This window comes from Myotis lucifugus, unplaced genomic scaffold (assembly GCF_000147115.1).
Source record: "Myotis lucifugus unplaced genomic scaffold, Myoluc2.0 scaffold_55, whole genome shotgun sequence".
NCBI lineage: Eukaryota > Metazoa > Chordata > Mammalia > Chiroptera > Vespertilionidae > Myotis > Myotis lucifugus.
This window is the reverse complement of record NW_005871103.1, coordinates 2,195,492-2,214,093: the sequence shown is the minus strand read 5'-3', so window position 1 is coordinate 2,214,093 and position 18,602 is coordinate 2,195,492. Positions and strand designations below refer to the sequence as shown.

Here is an 18,602-nt window from a genome sequence, read left to right as displayed (position 1 = left end):
CCTTTGGCCTGGCATTGGTTCACTGTCTGATGAGTCCTACATTTCTCTAAAAAGGTATGGCTCACAAGCATTAGAAACGACAGAGATCTTGTTTGCAAACACTGGGACTGAGTTGGTAAAGACACTGTCACAGGTACCACAGTAAAGATCTTTAAGTGAAGGTTTCTGAAATCCACGAGCTAACATTACACAAACTAGTTCACTTCATTTTGTAATTCCTGGATTAGTTATTTGCATGGCATAAAGTTTAGTGCCATTAATCTTGAGATTATAAATTGAGGTCCCAGTTCCTCTGAGATTATTTTCCTTTGTTTTAAAAGCAAGATCATTGCCTAATGGATCTACTGGACAATAACTAGATAGTAAAATCTTTTGTGTCAGGTACAACATGAAACAATTGTATATTCCTTCCTTGCATACAGTGAGCCACAACCACATGAAGGAAGCAACACTAATTTCCTACAGTGCCAAGATGAACTTTTCTGATCAGCAGTAAACTAGGAATGCATAGACCTATGTCCTGTGACATGGTCAGTACTGTGGTCATTTTTATAGCTAATTCTTCCAGAAACCTATAAAGCGAGGTGGCCATGGGAGTGATGAATTTACCGGCTGCAGGAAATGTTGGCTTGTTACAACCAGATCAGACCCTGAAGGGTTGTTGTTAATATTTTGCCTTGGGGAGGGAGTTAATGAAGATTCATGTTCGTGTGTAGGAAGAAGGAATGCTAAGGGAAATAGAAACACTTTACATAGTTTATAATAGCACCTTAATATTAGTTACAATTATGGTGTCAGATAGTACTAGACTTATCAGGGTGATCACTTCTTAAGTATATAAATGAGTAATCACTATGTTGTTCATCTGAAATAATATAATAGTGTATGTCAACTGTAATTAAAAAAATACATTTAAAAAAATCCAAACTCTTATTGAATCAAATGTAAAAAATATATATATTAGTTACCAATTCGTATACAGTCAATGTTTTATGTAGATGGTAATACTGCAAAATAGGTGGCAGAATGGAATTTGGTGTCAGGGAGAATGAAATCAAATCCCGATTTTGCTACTTAAGAAGCAATGTGAGCCCTAGCCAGTTTGCTAAATGGTTAGAGCATTGGCTAATGGACCAAAGGGTCCCCAGGTCGATTCTGTTCAAGGGCATGTACCTTGGTTGCAGGCTTGATCCCTGGTCCCGGTCAGCACATGTGCAAGAGGCAACCAATTGATGTGTCTCTCTCACATTGATGCTACTTTCTGTCTATTCCCTTCCCTTCCATTCTCTCTAAAAATCAATGGAAAAAATAAATATCCTTAGGTGAGGATTAACACACACACACACACACACACACACACACACAGTGACTTTGACCAAATTATTTAAACTCTCTAAATTTTAGCTTCTTCATTAATCAGTGGAACAATGTGCCTCTTTCTTGGGTTTAATGGGTTTAATGAGTGAACACATGGACTGAAGTGTCCGGGTTCGATCCAGACCAATACCTGATGTATCATAAGCATTCACAAATAGAGATAATATGAATAAAATAACATGAATGTACTATGATTTCTAGCAGGTTATAGTTATATTAGACTTGGATACTTAGTATAGCTAAACTGTTGTATGATACTCCTTAAATTTGTGGGTGGTTGATTTTTTATCAAGGTCTACAGAAACATAATAATATATTCCATTGACTCTAAGATGTGCATTTTTAAATATTTAAATGAGAGGCAGTGATGGCACAACATATCAAAAGTTGTGAAAAGGATAGTGGCAGCTTAAAAGAAAAGCACAGACCCGATAATAGAGCATTCTTTTAAGAAATGCTACATCACCAATGTTCTCTGATGTGGAGGATGACATTGTGAAAAAACAGACACAGGGACCCTTATCTATAAAACCATTCAGAGGAACCAGAGTCTAAATGGGAAGTTCTAGAAATACCTCTTTCCATTTATGCTGTTTACACTTACCATTTTATACATATACACAACAGTAATGTTCAAGTATATGTCAAACTAGGTCTATTTATTGAATAGAACACTTTCAGGTCAATATAAAACAAAAATTCTAGTGATAAAGAGTTGTGTCATAGTTTTGTTGTCTGTCTTTTTCATATTGCCATGCAAATAATAGAACATTTTATAACTGATGATAAGTTAGCTTTACTGCAATATAGTAAATAAGAATATATGGATAGTCAGGAGAATTTAGAGAGGTTAGAAAACTGAGTTAATAAAAGCAGACCTACCTGGGTTCAAGTTTTAGCTCCTCCATTTCTGGTTATATTATCTTCAGGAAAATGACCTTCCCACTGAGCCTCTGTAAAATGACAATTTTACCTAAATCATTATTAGGCAAATGAAATAATGTAGGTGAAATATTTAACATCATACTGTGCAAGTACTTCAAGATGGTAATAAATGATTGATATTATTGTTATTATGATAATAATCTATAATTTTATTTTTAAAAATCAAACTATTTTCAGAGGCTTGTCACATCATATAATGGAAAGCTATGTGTTATATCTATCAACTATCCACATAAAATAAAAATATACATTTATAAATATTTGCATAAGTTAAAAATTAAGCTTTTGTGTTTTTGTTTAAGCATGATATAAAAATGAATGAATGGGTAGTCATCATAATTGACAAGTATATTTATAATGATCTGATTTAAAATGTCAGTTAAGTGCCCTATTCTAAAATGTAAGTGAGGTAAAGACAGGTGGCCATCTTCTAGCTGAAAATGGAAAATAGGAGGAATAAGTGGATGCTGATCAAAAACGTCAGGCCATGTGTACTAAGGACCAAAATCATCATGTCATCAACTGGGGTTTCCAACAGAAGGCTGAAACTAGGAGCCTTACAGGCAGGTACACTAACCTTACAATTGAACTGTTACATCTCTGAACAATTATGAAGAATGCCCTAGGGCAGTGGTTGGCAAACTGCGGTTCGGCAAACCGCGGCTCACGAGCCACATGCGGCTCTTTGGGCCCTTGAGTGTGGCTCTCCCACAAAATACCGACTTCTGCGCATGGGCCAAGAAGTTTCAATCACACTGTACCTGTGCGCCCGCACATGGTATTTTGTGGAAGAGCCACACTCAAGGGGCCAAAGAGCCGCATGTGGCTCGCGAGCCCCGGTTTGCCAACCACGGCCCTAGGGTGAATAGTAGTAGGCATCACTTCATTTAACAACAGTTAATGAGAGGATAGTGTGTTATAGATACATATGCCTTTCTGAAGATCCTCCTTCATTGATTCTCAAATTTAAGATTCCTTTTAAAGAAAAAAGAAGCGTGGTCCTCTGGTGTTGACTTAAATTATTTTATTATAATGTTACTTAAATGATACATATAAAACTTACATAAGCAATGGCAAAGTTAAATAGAATCCGAGAAAAAAATAAAAGCAAAACAAAGCCAATAAAATTAAACTTGAATGCATTTGTTAAATGTAATTGCTGGAATTGTTTGGCTGAGATCCAGTAACTGCTTGCAACATGAGTAGGGTACTGACGGCACAAAGATTCCAATGCAATCATAAAGCCAACTGCAAGCAAGCACACCGCGATAGTGATCTTTTGCTTTGTAACAAATGCCACAAAACTCAGTGGTGTAAGACACCAACAATCTTTCTTTCTCATGGTTTCTTAGGGTCGGAACCCGGGAGAGGCTCAGCTGGGTAGTTCTGGCTTGGAGTCTTTCATGCGGTTGTCGTCAGATGGTGGCTGAGGCTGGGGTCATCTTTAAGTCTTTACCACTCACTCCCAGGCCTCAGAGCTGGGCTAGAGAGACTTGGACAGTTGTGGCTCCTCTAGCAACTTCTATGCAGTCTTTCCATTTGGTCTGTGCAGCGGCAGCTTCAGGAGAACCAGATTTCTCCAGGATGTTCCTGGTGCATGTGCCAGAGAGAGCGGGTGGAGTCCTATCTCCTTTCCTGGCCTAGCCCCGGAAGTCATGCAAGGTCCCTTTGCCTCACTCTGTTCATTAGTCACAAAGTCCCGCCTGGGTTCAAGGAAAGGGAACTTAGACTCCATGTTTTAAAGGGAGGAGTGTGAGAGAATTTGCAGTACATTAAAAACCTCCAGGTATTGAAATCACGCGGCTTTATTCAATTTTAAAAGATTCATGTACATGATTCAGTATGTGCTTTCATCTCTTTATAAATCTCAGAGGGAATTCACAGAACCCTAATCAAAGGCCAGCCAACTCCCACTGGTGTGTGGACCCCAATTTGAGAAAAACTCAGTTATGTACCAGTTAAATGGCATGGAATGGAGGTTGGCTTAAGTCGTGGGGTAGGAGATAATGGACTTAAAGAAAGAGCAAGAGAAGAGAAGACAACCGGAAAGTGTTTTGGGAACTAGCGAAGCGGAAGGACTTGTATGCCTGGATGACTCTTGTCTCTATAAAAGCCTTTCCCTTGTGCTGAAGGATGGTTGAGGGCCGACTCCACAAGTAGCTGGGACTTGGTGTCAGCATCCTTCAGTGCTCCTTCATGACCCAGTAAATACCAGTCATAGTAAACAAAACGCTCTTTTAGGTGCTGGGGATATGGGAGAGTAATGCAGTCTTAATCCTTGGAGGTCTTCTGGGTCTAGGGGGGAAGGCAGGCATTAACAAAAGTATTACAGATATAATAAAAGCTACCAAAAGGAAACGAGAAGGTTCTGTGGAGATACTAAATTAGTTGGGGAGGAGAATGGAACAGAGAATGACCTGTAAGCCAACCCCCAGAGAAGGAGAAGGCGATAACTAGGTGGAGGGGAGGTAGGTGGGGAGTTTTCTGGCTTTTTTAAATGTATGCTTTCAACCACTGTATATCTCTTGCTTCAAACATCACACAAGAAAATTGTGGCTACCACTCAATAGATGTCTGGACCATAAAAGAACATTGGTGGGTAGAATATGAATATGCTTATAAATTCATATTTTTAAATTATTTGGTGATCCACAAATCCTGGTAAGGCATGAAAGGAAGCAGATGTTCCAATGGCTTGAGTCCATCCTCTGTTTTCATCATCTCATGAAGGCAGACCATTGGGACCTAGATGGTGTGCAGACTGGCTAGCTGTGCACAGGAGGCTCATGCTGGGGATTCCAGGCAGCAGAGCTTTCCGTCCATCAGCAGTTTCTCCAGCTCCATTACTAAGGGGTCAGAGAGAGCAGCTCATCTCCCATTGACTTCAGAAGGCGCCTGGGCCTGATGTCTCTCATTTCACAGCTTTGCTTTCCTTCTATTTCCTTTGTTGTTGGTAGGACTCCCAATACTTGAAGAGAGGCTCTGCTATTCCACCCAAAACACAAGGGCCCTGAGAGCATGGTCAGTTGGTTGGAGCATCATCCCGTGCACTGAAAGGTCATGGGTTCCATCCCAGCTCCAGGCACATACCTAGGTTGAGGGTTCAGTCCTAGTTGGGCCACGTACAGGAGGCAACCAATCGATCTCTCTCACATTGATGTTTTTCTCTTATTCTCTTTCTCTCTCCCTTCCTCTCTCTAAAGTCAATAAAAATATCCTCAGGTGAGGCTTAAAAAAAAAGAAAGAAAATAAAAAACTTCATGCTTTAAGAAAAAAACACACACAACACAGAAGGAAGGGGGAGGCAGACCCTTCTTGCCCCTGACTGACAATTCAGGTGCCTGCACGTCCGTCTCTATGGGGAGAGTGTCTTAAACCACACGCGAAGGGGAGGAAGGGTTCCTCAGAGGTCCCAATGCCAGGGCTGAACTTTCTCCTCTCTGGCCCCATGTTGTCTTGGGCACAGTTGGCATAACTAGCTTTCATCTACCTCTTATATTTGAGATAACAATTTTATCCCAAATGACTGAGATATGGCCTACAATTCACCCATGAAGTTGCCATTATCTGGAGGGAAACAGTCTGTGTGCTGGCTTTGTGTTAATGAAGGGCTCTGAGGAGGGGTGTGTGTGAATAATTAGATTGGAAGCTGGCCACAGGGACAGACATTACCCCTTTAATTTCTGAACTAAATTGTGGAGAGGTCCAAGAGTCCTGAGGGGAGAAGGGGCTAGTCTCAGGATGGTACAATTTGCTAACTGGTCTGGACATACTCTTTTATTTTTAATCCTCACCTGAGGATATTTTTCCCATTCTCTCTCTCTCTCTCTCTCTCTCTCTCTCTCTCTCTCTCTCTCTCTCTCTTTTTAGAGAGAGTGGAGTGTGGGGGGGAGAGAGAGAGAGATCAATGTGAGAGAGACACATCGATTGGTTGCCTCCCGCATGCACACCCTCCTCCCCCACTCCCACCCAGAGGCCAGGGATCAAGCCTGCAAGTGAGGTACCAGGTACATGCCTTTGCGGAAATTGAACTGCAAACCTCTGGTGGGCGGGCTGACCCTCTCACCACTGAGGAAAATGGCTAGAGCTGGAAGCATTTGGGAAGTTTAACAGAGGTGCCTCTGGGAAGGCAGTGCCTTCTGTTAATGAGCACAAGGCAGTGTGTGCTGCAAAGGAGCTGGTGTGGCAGAGCTGGCTTTCAGGGCCGCTCCTGTGACTCACCATGTCATCTCCCTCAACCTCAGTTTCCCCATCAGGCTAAATGACGTTTGAGCTTCTTTCAGTCATTTTTACAATTATAAAGCCATAATTCCAGTCACCGTTTTCGTTCTTAACACACAAAATTTCAATGTGAGGGGGAAAATGGGTACATGGGTAAATTACAATTGGTTATACAGTGGTAGAAATCTTGGGAATTTAGTGGCCCATTTCATTGAAAGCTCCAGGAAATGTGTTGATTTCAGGCGTTGCTAGTTCAAGTTGCTTAAATATTTTCATGAGGACTTGCTCTCTCCCCAGCTTTCAACCCATTTCTACTCTCTTTTGGATTTATTTTCAGGGAGATTTTCCCCAAGTGGTGGTTAAGAAGTCCACTAGCAAGTAGGCTTTCATTTTATCAATTTCTCAACCCCAGCAGATGAAGAACACTTCTACTTCAAATCATGCCTGCAAAATCCCAGGTCTCATGGCCCAGCCTGAGGAATGTGTCCTTCTTTGAATTCCACTGAGGCCAAGGGACACAGAGCTCTGACTGGCTGGGCCCAGGCCACAGACCATCCTCTTGAGCCAAAAGGAAGTATTAAATTCAAACTTCACACATTAACAATAGGCGGAAGGTTGGTTGCTCCAACGAAATTTGGGGTTTTGTTCCCAAGTGAAGTCAGTCAAATCCAGCTGGTCCCATTCCAAACAAGGATTTAGAATAAACAAAACCATCAACACACATGTGCCCACAGAGATTTATCTGGAAACTTTAGTGAAGCAGGAAAAACAAGGTGTTAATCTTGATGAATCATTTTGATGTGCTCTGTCTTCGAGGTTCACTGGTCGAGCAGGCCTTGTCTCTGTTGACTTACTCTGAGCCTGGTGTTGAGCGAGGAGCTGAGCACAAGGAAGGAGCAGGCCCTCCTGGACTCCTGGCCAGTGTGTGACTGAGAGGGGAAACATGCCACAACTTTGTTATCTTGCTCTCCATCAGGGATTTCTACATCCAGCATTCTTCTCAAACAAGCCGCTGATCTGCTTCTTGCCCTTTGAAAGCTGATGGCTCCGCTTCCAAGTCCCGTGGCTGGCAGGCAGATTATGAAACGGGATGCACCGTCAGAGACGCAGGTATGAAATCTGAACTGCATGGCCTCACGTAAACCCCACCAGCGCTCTGCCGAGGGCGCCGTTCCCTTCACCAGGTGTAAGGACAGAAGGCCCATTGTCCTTGGGAGCCTATAAGATAAATGGAAAGATCGAGTCCTTGCTGGTTAATCTGCTGGTGATAACGAGTATTGTTTTATCTCCTGCCATCTCCCTGTTCCAGGGGATGAGTTCTATTGTGACACAAAGTCTGCTTTGTCTTCCCAGCCCAGCAAGACATTTAACCTGACCTTTCCTCTAACCTGGGTCATCACAGCCTGGGCAGAGTTGGTTGGTCTTATGCATTGAGAGAACTATCATCTAAAGAGATGCCACGATGCTGGAAAATAGCGTGATTCTCATCTGCTTTAAAAAAAAAATACTTTTTTGGAGCAGTTTTACTATTGACAGAGAAATTGAGTGGAATGTACGGCTCCCATCTCCTCCCTCAGCCTGCTCCCTGCCCCACGGTTCCCTGTTATTCACATCTTACATCCGTGTGCAATTGACGGCCAATAGTAATACATTATTAACTAAAGTTCATAGTTTACATGAGGGCTTACTCTTTCCATTGCGCACTCTTTGGATTTTGACAGATGTACAATGACGAGTTCACCGTCTCAGTCTCACACGGGGTAGGTTCGCTGCCCTGCACTCCCAGGTCCCATGGTTTCCTGTGTCCCCAGGTTTGCTTTTTCCAGAATGTCAAGTCATGGGACTCCTACCGTGTGTAGTCTTTTCAGATTAGTGTCTTTCACTTGGCAATACGCATCGGAGGTTCCTCCATGTCTTTTCATGGCTTGATAGCTCATTTCTGTTTCTTACTGAATAGCTTCTGCTTAATATGTAAAGCTTTCAGTGAATGAAAGCAATGGCATTAACGTACCTCTCACTTCCCCTTCACTGGCATCTTCATGATGGTGAGAGACTGCTAGCCATCTCCTACGTTTTGAAGGTGAGCTCACTGTGGTGCTGTTTGAAAGAAGCAAATGCAGACCAGCTTCAAGTACTTTCCGTGAGGCTATAGAAATAAAGAGTAAACTCCAGCATCTCCATCGCAGCCCCACTAGAGAAGGTCTGTTCAGGCAGAGGCAACATTGGTGTTCTTAGCATTTTATCCAAAATAATTTGTATCCATAGACTTTGTGTTTTCCCTAAAATAAATGATTTCCTAATTTTTTTCTTCTGAGGTCCCACTTACTTGGTTAGTAATATCATTTGTTTTTAATACATGAAGCAAACATTTTTTTTCTTTATTTACATTTCCTGAACAGAGTCCACTTGGGCCACACGAAGAGGCGCTCCCACTCACTTAGCTGGTATTCGACAGTCACGCAGGTACAGGCTTTAGAATTCCAGGGAGTGAGTTAGCGTCCCGACTTTGCCCCTGACTACCTGTGTGTCTTTTTATAAGTAATTTCTCCTCTCTTGGCCTCCATTTGCTCTTCAGTAAAACACGACTAAAAGTAGGCTCTTCCTTGTAAGACTTGTAAAGATAGGGAAGGAGATAAGCCATGGAGAGCTTTAAGCACAGTTTCAACAAAAAACTTCCTCAAGCGTCATCCTCCCCACACCAGGCAACTGGCCTTTGTGTGTAGAGGAAATGCTGAATACAGTGTAGATGCTCATTAAATTATTCCTGACTGACCAAGGGGGCAGAGGAAGGGCAAATCCTATCATGTGTGCGCTCTCGGAGCCACAGTCCAGGAAGCGACTTAATTGGGGTCAAGCCTGATGGCAGCGATTAGGCGCCCTGTGCAATCTTATGGAACCAAGGACACCACTGCTAGTACCTTTTGTCTCTGCCTCACATTCTCCTCTCTCCACCCTCAGAAAGTCCATTTCCTGAGCAAGCGCCACTGACACTGAGGGTCCTTCTGACTTTGATTTAATTTAGCTTTAAATCCTAGCTCTAGAAATCACCTCTCTCTGTCTATACCCCTCAGAGACCTAGCCTTTCTCCAGATAATCAGCAACCCCTGAGGCAGCGGAAGACAGGAGCCAGGCCTGACTAATGGTCATGGGCCTGGGCCTCCGGCAGGATAAAAGTAACACCCTGACCTGGGCCAGGTTTCAGCTCCTGAGCCCTGAGGTGGAACGACCCCCTGGCTGCTTCCTCGTGAGACAGACAGAGGGACAAGGGAACAGACCTCAGAGCTGTCCTCACGACCTGAAGATTCATCACCCTCACCTCAGCTCTGATGACTCAGCTCCCAGCACAACCTGAAAACCCGAATCCCTAACCCACGGTGCCTTGTGATTTTGCCTTATATGACCTGTATCTTACAGGCTGCCAAGGGGTTCAGGCTTTGACATTGGCTTCCTGTTCTCCTGGGTGGCGCCATTCAGGATAAAATAGCCAATCTTTCTCCACTGCGGTCCTCAGTGTCTAGTGTTTGGCTCTGCTAGGGCCGGGTGGACCGGCTCTCTGTTCTTCACCCTGGCCTTGGTAAGGTGATTGGAGGACGGCCTGGTTTCCAGGTTTAATGAACCATTTCCTAGGGGACATTCTCATTCTGTCTCTCCTTCTTCCCCCTCCCCGCCACTCCTCTCAGCTGAAACAACTTATCAACTAACAGTTGTTGGGATCCAATGGAGCAAGAAATCTCAGTCCCGAGAGCTAAGTGTCCCGTGGGCATCATTTTTCATCTTGCTTTTACTTTTTACTCACTTCCATCATTTCGCAGAGGCAAACTCCTTGCCAGAGGCAGGGTAAATAAACGCAGACACATCCTGTCTCCCTTACATCTTTGTTTATCCATTAGCTGTCAAGGATACAGATGAAAACTCGCTAAACCGTGCTCCAAGCAGTTCTACAAAGGCCCAAGGAGACCCAGGCGGGAAAGTCCATTGCAGGGGAAGAGAGCTCCTGAAATGATACCGAGCTGGCTCCCTGTGATGACAAGAATAAAAACTAAACACACCCACAAAGGTGACCAACTGTCTCAGCTAGGAGTGCACACTATTGTGCAAAAAAGCATAAGAAGGAGACACAGAAACAGTGCTGTGAGGAGTCTATGAGCAGGGAAAGTGCTTGAGCTGAGTGGTTCTCAACCTTCCTAATGCCACGACCCTTTAATACAGTTCCTCATGTTGTGGTGACCCCCAACCATAAATTTATTTTCGTGGCTACTTCATAACTGTAATTTTGCTACTGTTATGAATCGTAATGTAAATATATGGTATGCAGGATGTATTTTCATTGTTCGCGACCCACAGGTTGAGAACCGCTGGAAGAGCATAGACTGTGAGTGGGAATGCGGGTCTGAGCCCTGGCCCCACCTTTCGCCTTTTCACCTTTAAATGGAGGACAACGCATTGGCCTACTCCAAGCCTCACTTTCCTCAGCTGTAAACTGGGATAAATTAGTATTCACCTCAGAGATTATTGTTTGAAGACTTGATGAGATAAAAAATGTAAAAGCGAATCAGGGAAAAGGGAGTCATATGTAATACTTTAAACAATAAAAATAAATAAATAAATAAATAAATAAATAAATAAATAAAAGCACTTGGGAAGGCTTGGCTCCGGTAGACATTCTCTGAGAGTTCGAGGTGACTTTTCAGATGTCAATAGGACTGAGGATCAGGGCCCGGAGCAGGCAGTGCTGCCCCGACTATGCCACATCAAACCTTGTATGCCAGGGCCGCCCGTGAGCTTAGTGTTCTGCAGAAAACAATTTGAGAAATGCCACCTTCAATACATAAAACTGAGGACTCTGGACCGGGGATGTCCGTCTTGAACATCCTGTTTAGAAAGTTAAGTTTGAAAGCAATGCGTGTGGTTATTTCTGTAACATTCAGGGCATCAGATTTTGGGATCAGGAAGGCATCCTCAGTGCCATCCTCATTTCTATGGAAAAATCTGATTTCATGCCCATCACACCTCGTCACAGTTGCTTTTCTGGGACCCCAGTGCAAACGAGGCCTGCCTACTCACACTGGGTGCAAGCTGTGCAAAGGGTGGCCCTCCCTCCTCACCTAGACCACTAATGGCGAACCTTTTGAGCTCGGCGTGTCAGCATTTTGACAAACCCTAACTTAACTCTGGCGCCGTGTCACATATAGAAATTTTTTGATATTTGCAACCACAGTAAAACAAAGACTTATATTTTTTGATATTTATTTTATATATTTAAATGCCATTTAACAAAGAAAAATCAACCAAAAAATGAGTTCGCGTGTCACCTCTGACACGTGTGTCATAGGTTCGCCATCACTGACCTAGACAGCAGGCCTCTGTCTACCCGCCCGCTCCTGGGTCAGGGTTTCCCCTGCGACCAGTGCACACAGAGCCAGGGCCTCCCCGGGAGGCAGGAGGAGCCTGGCAGCCGCATCCTGCCTCTGGAGAGGAGAGCCTGCACGCAGAGAATGGATGTTTTATGATCTGCGGGAGGTGGATCATACAAGGTGCAGGCTCACAGCTTGATTTTCCGTGCGTGTGTTTTTTTCTTTAAGCAAGGAAGCTCAGCAGTGAAACTCATTTTCCACAATTCCCCAAGTGGTTTTGAAATAAATCTGTGAATTTAATCAGCCTCCTCTGTTGAGGCAATCTCTCCTAATTGGGTCCTTGTGAGGGACAATAGACATGAGGACAAAAATACTTCATCTCTGGAAAGGAAGCCAGAGTCCCATCCGAAGGACTGACAATAAATCTCCCATCCCCCAAAGAAACGGAGCACAGGCTTCCGGGCACCTGGGCACCAGGCTCACACATCCAGGTAATGTTGGTTTTCTAGTCCATCTTTCTCCTCCTTCCCGGCCAACATCAAGAAAATGAAAATCCCGAAATGAAAATCCAGTGTCTCCAGTACCATATTGGCTAGCAACCAAGTGGACTACTCAGTAGGCAGCTGGGAGTCTTCCTGAAAATTGCAATGGAGTAACGGGGAATTGCATGCGAAGTGAGAGCAAAGATGGAACACAGAATCCAAACAACAGGAGTTGGTTTCATTTCTCTTTCGCTGAGAGTCAATTCGCACTCCGGTGTCCATCCTGGCAGTAATGGTGGGGTTTGGAAGGGGCCCCCTCCAGAAATGTGACACACACAGCTGTTGGCCTTCAGCCAGCCAAGAGACCTAGTGGAAAAAGTGGGGCGATGCTTCATGTTCCCCGATTATGGGACAAATATGATCTCTGGATCTAGCTGGCATCGGTCCTAGCGGGGTCAGGGGTTGAGAGAGAGGAAGAGAGAGAGAGCTCCCAGAATTGGAGGCAGGACTTTCTCTGAGGGGTTGGAGAGCAACCTAGATTTTTTCATCCTGGAAAATGAGAGAAGCGAAGCATGCTAATTGAATTAGAAGTGGAGGAAAAGGAAGAATTTCACAAGGATGTCATCTGTCTCAACTCTATCCAACTTACCCTGGCCTTCCAGCACCCTGTCCATTCCCTGGATGGGAGAGCAGTCCCCACACATCCTGTCCTCTTGCCTGTTGTGGCCACTGGCGTCAACAGATCGTCTTGGTGATAAAACAAGAACTCACCTGTGGTCAGTGGACACAGGCCCCAAACTGGAGGCAGGGCTGTGAAAAAAAATGCCATCTTCCCTGCAAATCGGGCACAAACATTGGCTGGAACAACAAAAGAGCTAGTGTGCTTCAAGTCTGTAGCCGCAGGCCCTCACTAGCATGTGAATAGGGGCACTGATGGGGCAGAAATGCAATAAAATCCCAGCCTCCCTCTTTCAGCCCCGACTTGTGGTTTCTCCGCTTCCTCCCACTGGGCAGCTTCAGTATGAATTGCTCCCAAAACCAACAGTAAAATTTAACCACCACTCCTTGCAGGAAAAGAAGAAATCCTCATCTCTTTGGGGAATTTTCTTCTGGTGCAAGTCTTGCTGACTTTGGCATGCCTCTCATGCACACACACACACACTGTGGGGGTTTCCAGATGATCCTCCTATGCAGACCAGGGCTCTCAACAAAGTGTGGTCCCTGGACAGGGATCGGAATCACCTGAGAGCTCATTAGAAATGCAAACTCTTGGTCTTTCATAGTCCTACCCAATCAGCTGTGGGAACTGGGCCCCGCTGCTGTGTTGTCAGGAGCCTCCAGGTGATTCCAATGCACACTTAAGTTTGAGAACCACTGATAGAGGCTGATCATTTCCCCAGAATTCCTCACATTTTCATGCCTGTGCGTTTTGTCCTCCCATTCCCTGCACTTGGCGGGCTTCTCTCTTTTCTGCCGAGCAGGCTCGTCCCCAAAATACCCTCTCTTATTTGTACGCCTCCCTGACACCATCTTCTCCACCTAAGTAGAATTAATTGCCCCTTATTTGTGTTCTGACAACACTTCAGGCAGCCACTAATACATTATATCACAGTCATCATATATCCATTTTCTAAACCAGGCTGAGAGAGCGGGAAAATGTCTAATTCAGCAAAGATTGTGTACAAAAGACCATGGGCCTATCATTAAGTTAGTTCTGGTGATACCAAAATAAAATAACAAAAATCGTGGTGAAAAAGTGGGACACTGCCTCCTTTACCTGCCTCATTGCTGCCAAGTGAGATTTCAAATCTCTGGCCGAGTCTCACTCTGACATGTGCTAGCTGTGTAACTGTGGGCGAGTTATTCAACTTCCTTGACTCTCCCTTCCTCTCTCTAAAAATCAATTTTAAAAAATCTGATGCTTGTGTCTAACTCCCAAATGAGAGTAAGGAATTGCTAATAGTATGAACCTCAGCATTTATGGGATGATTAAATTAAAAATATGTTTACAACACTCAGCATAGGACCTGCTCAGAATAGGTACTCAGTGAGTGCTGGTTGCTATTGCTAATTAAAATAGTTCCATCATCCCATCACTAACAACTTGCATTGTGCTTGGTACAGAGGTGAGCGTACTTTCCAGCACCCTGTAGCCGCAAAATTCTTTGTGAATTTTAAAAGATCAGGACTCTAGGCTTCTCTACTATACTTTCTGGGACACTTGCCACTCATATTATGAGCAAATATGACTTTACATAGAGTGTCTCATAAGATATGCGGAAAGGAGCAGAGGACTTTTGCGTTGCCTCCTTGAGTTGCCTGGTGCAAGGATCAATGAATACTGAGACTCCTGCTGGAGGTCTGTTCACCCCCCATCCACTCACACCACCGTTAAACTATGATTGGTTCTCAAACTTGATTTCACATTAGAATTGCCTGGGATGCTTAAAAAAAACCCCAAAAACTACCCCGGCCATGTGGCTCAGTTGGTTGGAGCATCATCCTGTACACGAAAAGGTGGTGGGTTCGGTTCCCAGTCGGCACATGCCCAGGTTGTGGATTTGATCCCCACTTGGGCACATGCAAGAGGCAACTGATCAATGTTTCTCTCTCTCTCTCTCTCTCTCTCTCTCTCTTCCTTCCTTTCTCTAAAAATCAATTTTTAAAAATCTGATGCTTGTCTAACTTCCAAATTAATTGATATGATGTATCAATTGATATGATGTATGTACTGGACTCCCAGGTGATTCCCATGTGCAGCCATAGTTTCTACCCACTGTGGCTCATGATGAGTAATTAAGAAACTGTGAAGGTCTTGCCATTTTTCATTAAATTAAGGTATGGTGAGACCGCTGCTGGTGTTGTGAGCATAGTAAAACAAATGAAGGATCTATAGAAGTGTGCTGTAAGGTAACATTCAGCGGGGTAGGACTTCTGGAATAGAATGATGCCTAAATCAGGTGGCATCAGGAATAGCATATTGATGAAGCTGGTAGCAGCTGAATGGCCCTTAACTTTCAATTTTGTCTCCCAGTTTACACAGCTCCCCCCTCATGCCCTCACTCTGGGCAAACCAACCTCATCCATCCATACTGCCCCGGAGGACTGGACTACAGGAGGGGAGCCTCCTGTCAGCTGGACTCCGAGCTGCGGAAACCCTGGGCAGACACTGAGCCTGCTGTCCTCTCAGCGCAATTTAGAGATTGTCTTGGGCCTGGCACCAGGAGCCCCGTGGATTAAGACTGCTTTTCCGGACTCCCCATCAATTTCCGACTGTTTCCCTCTCCTCAGCATTGCTTTTCCGATAAAGTAGCCCAAGTGTGATGGCCAGGGGTGGCTTCTTAGGACAGGGTCCCAGCGACACCAGAGCAGCTCACACAGCTTCCACTGGAAGCCACAGGAGTCCTCTTCCCAGCTCCGGCCAGGACCAACCGTGAAGTGTGTGGGTGGCAGAAAGCGTTCATTCAATGGTAACTGTGTGGGGAAGCACCGAGGAATTTTAAAAGGTAAATCATGCTAAAATGGCGAATGGGGGAAATCAAACAGTGAACAGCCTATGGTAGGCTTCACAATGGAAAGAGAATTCTTGTACCCACGACTTCTCGAGCTGTTACACAGCCAATTCCCTGTAAGTCACGCTGGTAGGGAAACACCAGCTCACTCACTTTCTTCTTTTTCCCCCTCTTTTCCTTTGCTCCTCCCCTTTCTTCATTTCTTTTTCCCAGTAGCATTTTTAGGAGCCAGGGAATATATCCTGGTACAGTCAGCCAAGAGGTGGGGAGGGAGGGGCACCTAACACTTCCTGAGCCTTGCCCACATGCCAGGGGCATTATGTAACAAAATCTCCTTTAATCCCCACAAGACGGGTAATACTATCTATTTTTTTCCAGATTAGGGAAGTCAGGCTTAGGTAATAGAGTGCAAGTTTCCAAGGAGGCAGAGCTCGCAGGCGTGAGAGCCGGGATTCCAGCTCTGAGCTCTGTGACTCTGAAGCGCAGTGTCTTCACATCACACTGAGCTGGGGACTGCCCTCTCAAGGAACCAATGGAGTCTGTTGGTTGTGTCCACAGATGGGGAAAATGGCCCGGTGGGCCCCTGGTTAGACTAGACCAGTGGTCGGCAAACTGCGGCTCTCGAGCCACATGAGGCTCTTTGGCCCCTTGAGTGTGGCTCTTCCACAAAATACCATGTGCAGGAGTGCACGTACAGTTGGTCGAAGTTGACTTAAAACTTTAAGTAAAGTTTATTAAGTTAATTTTAGGGAACGTTGTGGAGTGAAAGAAGATGTAGTGTCGAGGATTGAGAAAGGTATGTTGAGATGGTTTGGACATATAGAGAGGATGAACGAAAGGAGACAGAGGAAACAAGTATACAAGACGAGTGTGGATGGGAGAGTTGGAAGGGGTCGACCTCAGCGAATGTACCTCAATCAGATTGAGGACGTTTTTAGCAAAGGCCAGCTTAGGAGTACCCTAATTAAGTTAATAACAATGTACCTACCTATATAGTTTAAGTTTTAAAAATTTGGCTCTCTTGCCCTGACTGGTTTGGCTCAGTGGATGGAGCGTTGGCCTGCGGACTGAAGGGTCCCGGGTTCGATTCCGGTCAAGGGCATGTACCTTGGTTGCGGGCACATCCCCAGTGGGGGTTGTGCAGGAGGCAGCTGATGGATGTTTCTCTCTCATCGATGTTTCTAACTATCCCTCTCCCTTCCTCTCTGTAAAAAATCAATAAAATATGTTAAAAAAAATTGGCTCTCAAAAGAAATTTCAATCGTTGTACTGTTGATATTTGGCTCTGTTGACTAATGAGTTTGCCGACCACTGGACTAGACCATCAGGGCAGGCTGTCATTTCAGCTTGGATTTTTCTTGCTCCCTCATTCCATCTCCTTCTCAACACGAGTAGGTGCGGGTGACCCTGCATGAACCCAAATGAACAATTAGAGGAGTGGACACCATGACTAGAGGGGCAGACCCACTCTAGGAATTAGTTCTACACATTCTGCAACTTGACTGTTTCTCAGGTCAGACATTCTTCAGATCTGTAGGAGAGGGAAGGGAGAGAGTCAGAGAGCAGAGTCCAGGTAAGTAAAAGGCCTGGGAGCACGAGCAGCAGCAAATTCAAATGCCATCCACAATGATCGGCGCTCAGATTCAGGTCTCGCCAGGTCAATGCGCTGATGGAAGGAGGTTCCACTGGAGTCAAAGAGTTGCCTCTGGCCAGGCCCATTTCTCCCCTGGGGAGCGGCGGACCTGCAGCAAAGGGAATTTGAAATCGCGTCCCACAAAATGAGTAAGATCAAACACAGGCAAAGGAGCCATTCCTTGGATCTCTTTGAGTTCTTGTATATTACTATCCAATAATGGGTGGGCTGTACCATTCAAAAATGGGCACCGATTCTAAAAATAATAACCTTTTTATTAAAAAGCTAGGCTGTAATTTTTTTCAGGGGTCAACTGGGTACCACGCATATTACCACAGAATCCCTTTAGGATGTTGGAATGAGGCTGGTTTGTGCTATTACAGGACAAGAGAGGCTGATGTTTTTCTTCCTCTTTCTGAGGCTGCGGTGGATCAGCAGGCTTTCGAAGCTGGCGACTCTGTAACAAACATGATACCCCACTCCATGGTGTGGGGCTGTTTTTCCAGGAGTGGGCACAGATGGTGTTTCTGTCTCCTCCAGAGAATATTTTCAATGTAAAGTGTCTGAAATAAATTCTTCAACTGAGGCCAAAACAGTCTTCTGGAAAAAATCATATGTGAATAGGAAATAAGAACAGCCTGGCCTGGCGGGGGCTGAAAAAAGTTAAAATGCAGCTGGCTTTTAGAAATGGTAATATTTGTAATAATGTTTGTATTGGGAATGTAATGAGACCTGGGATTGTGGAAGAGAGCCCTGCTTTACCCAGGAAATTTAGTGATTGTCTTCTCTTCCTTTCTCTCCTTTTCCCTCCTCTCCCCTCCCCTCCCTTCCCCTCCCCTTCCCTCCCCTCCCCTCTCCTCCTCTCCTCTCCCCTCCCCTCCCCTCTCCTCCTCTTCTCTCCTCTCCCCTTACTTCCTTTCTCTCTCCTCTTCTTTTCCTTCTCTCCCCCCTCCTCTTCCATCTCCCCCTTTTGCCATCTCTCTCTCTCCTTCTAAAACTTTTATGAGCAAATCAATTATCTGGGATTTTGTTAAAGTGCACGTTTAGACTCTGTAGGTCTGGAGTGAGAGCCAAGGTT

At 44.7% G+C, this 18,602-nt stretch overlaps 1 long non-coding RNA gene across 1 annotated transcript in view; it reads left to right on the top strand.

Moving 5' to 3' along the window:
- Window positions 1-16,552, top strand: part of LOC102425124 — a 121,408-nt gene extending 104,856 nt beyond the window's left edge. Inside the window, exons 3-4 of the long non-coding RNA XR_002829364.1 lie at window positions 7,520-7,653; window positions 15,414-16,552. This is a non-coding gene — a long non-coding RNA (uncharacterized LOC102425124). The remainder of the gene's footprint in view (window positions 1-7,519; window positions 7,654-15,413) is intronic.
- Window positions 16,553-18,602: the final 2,050 nt, after the last annotated feature.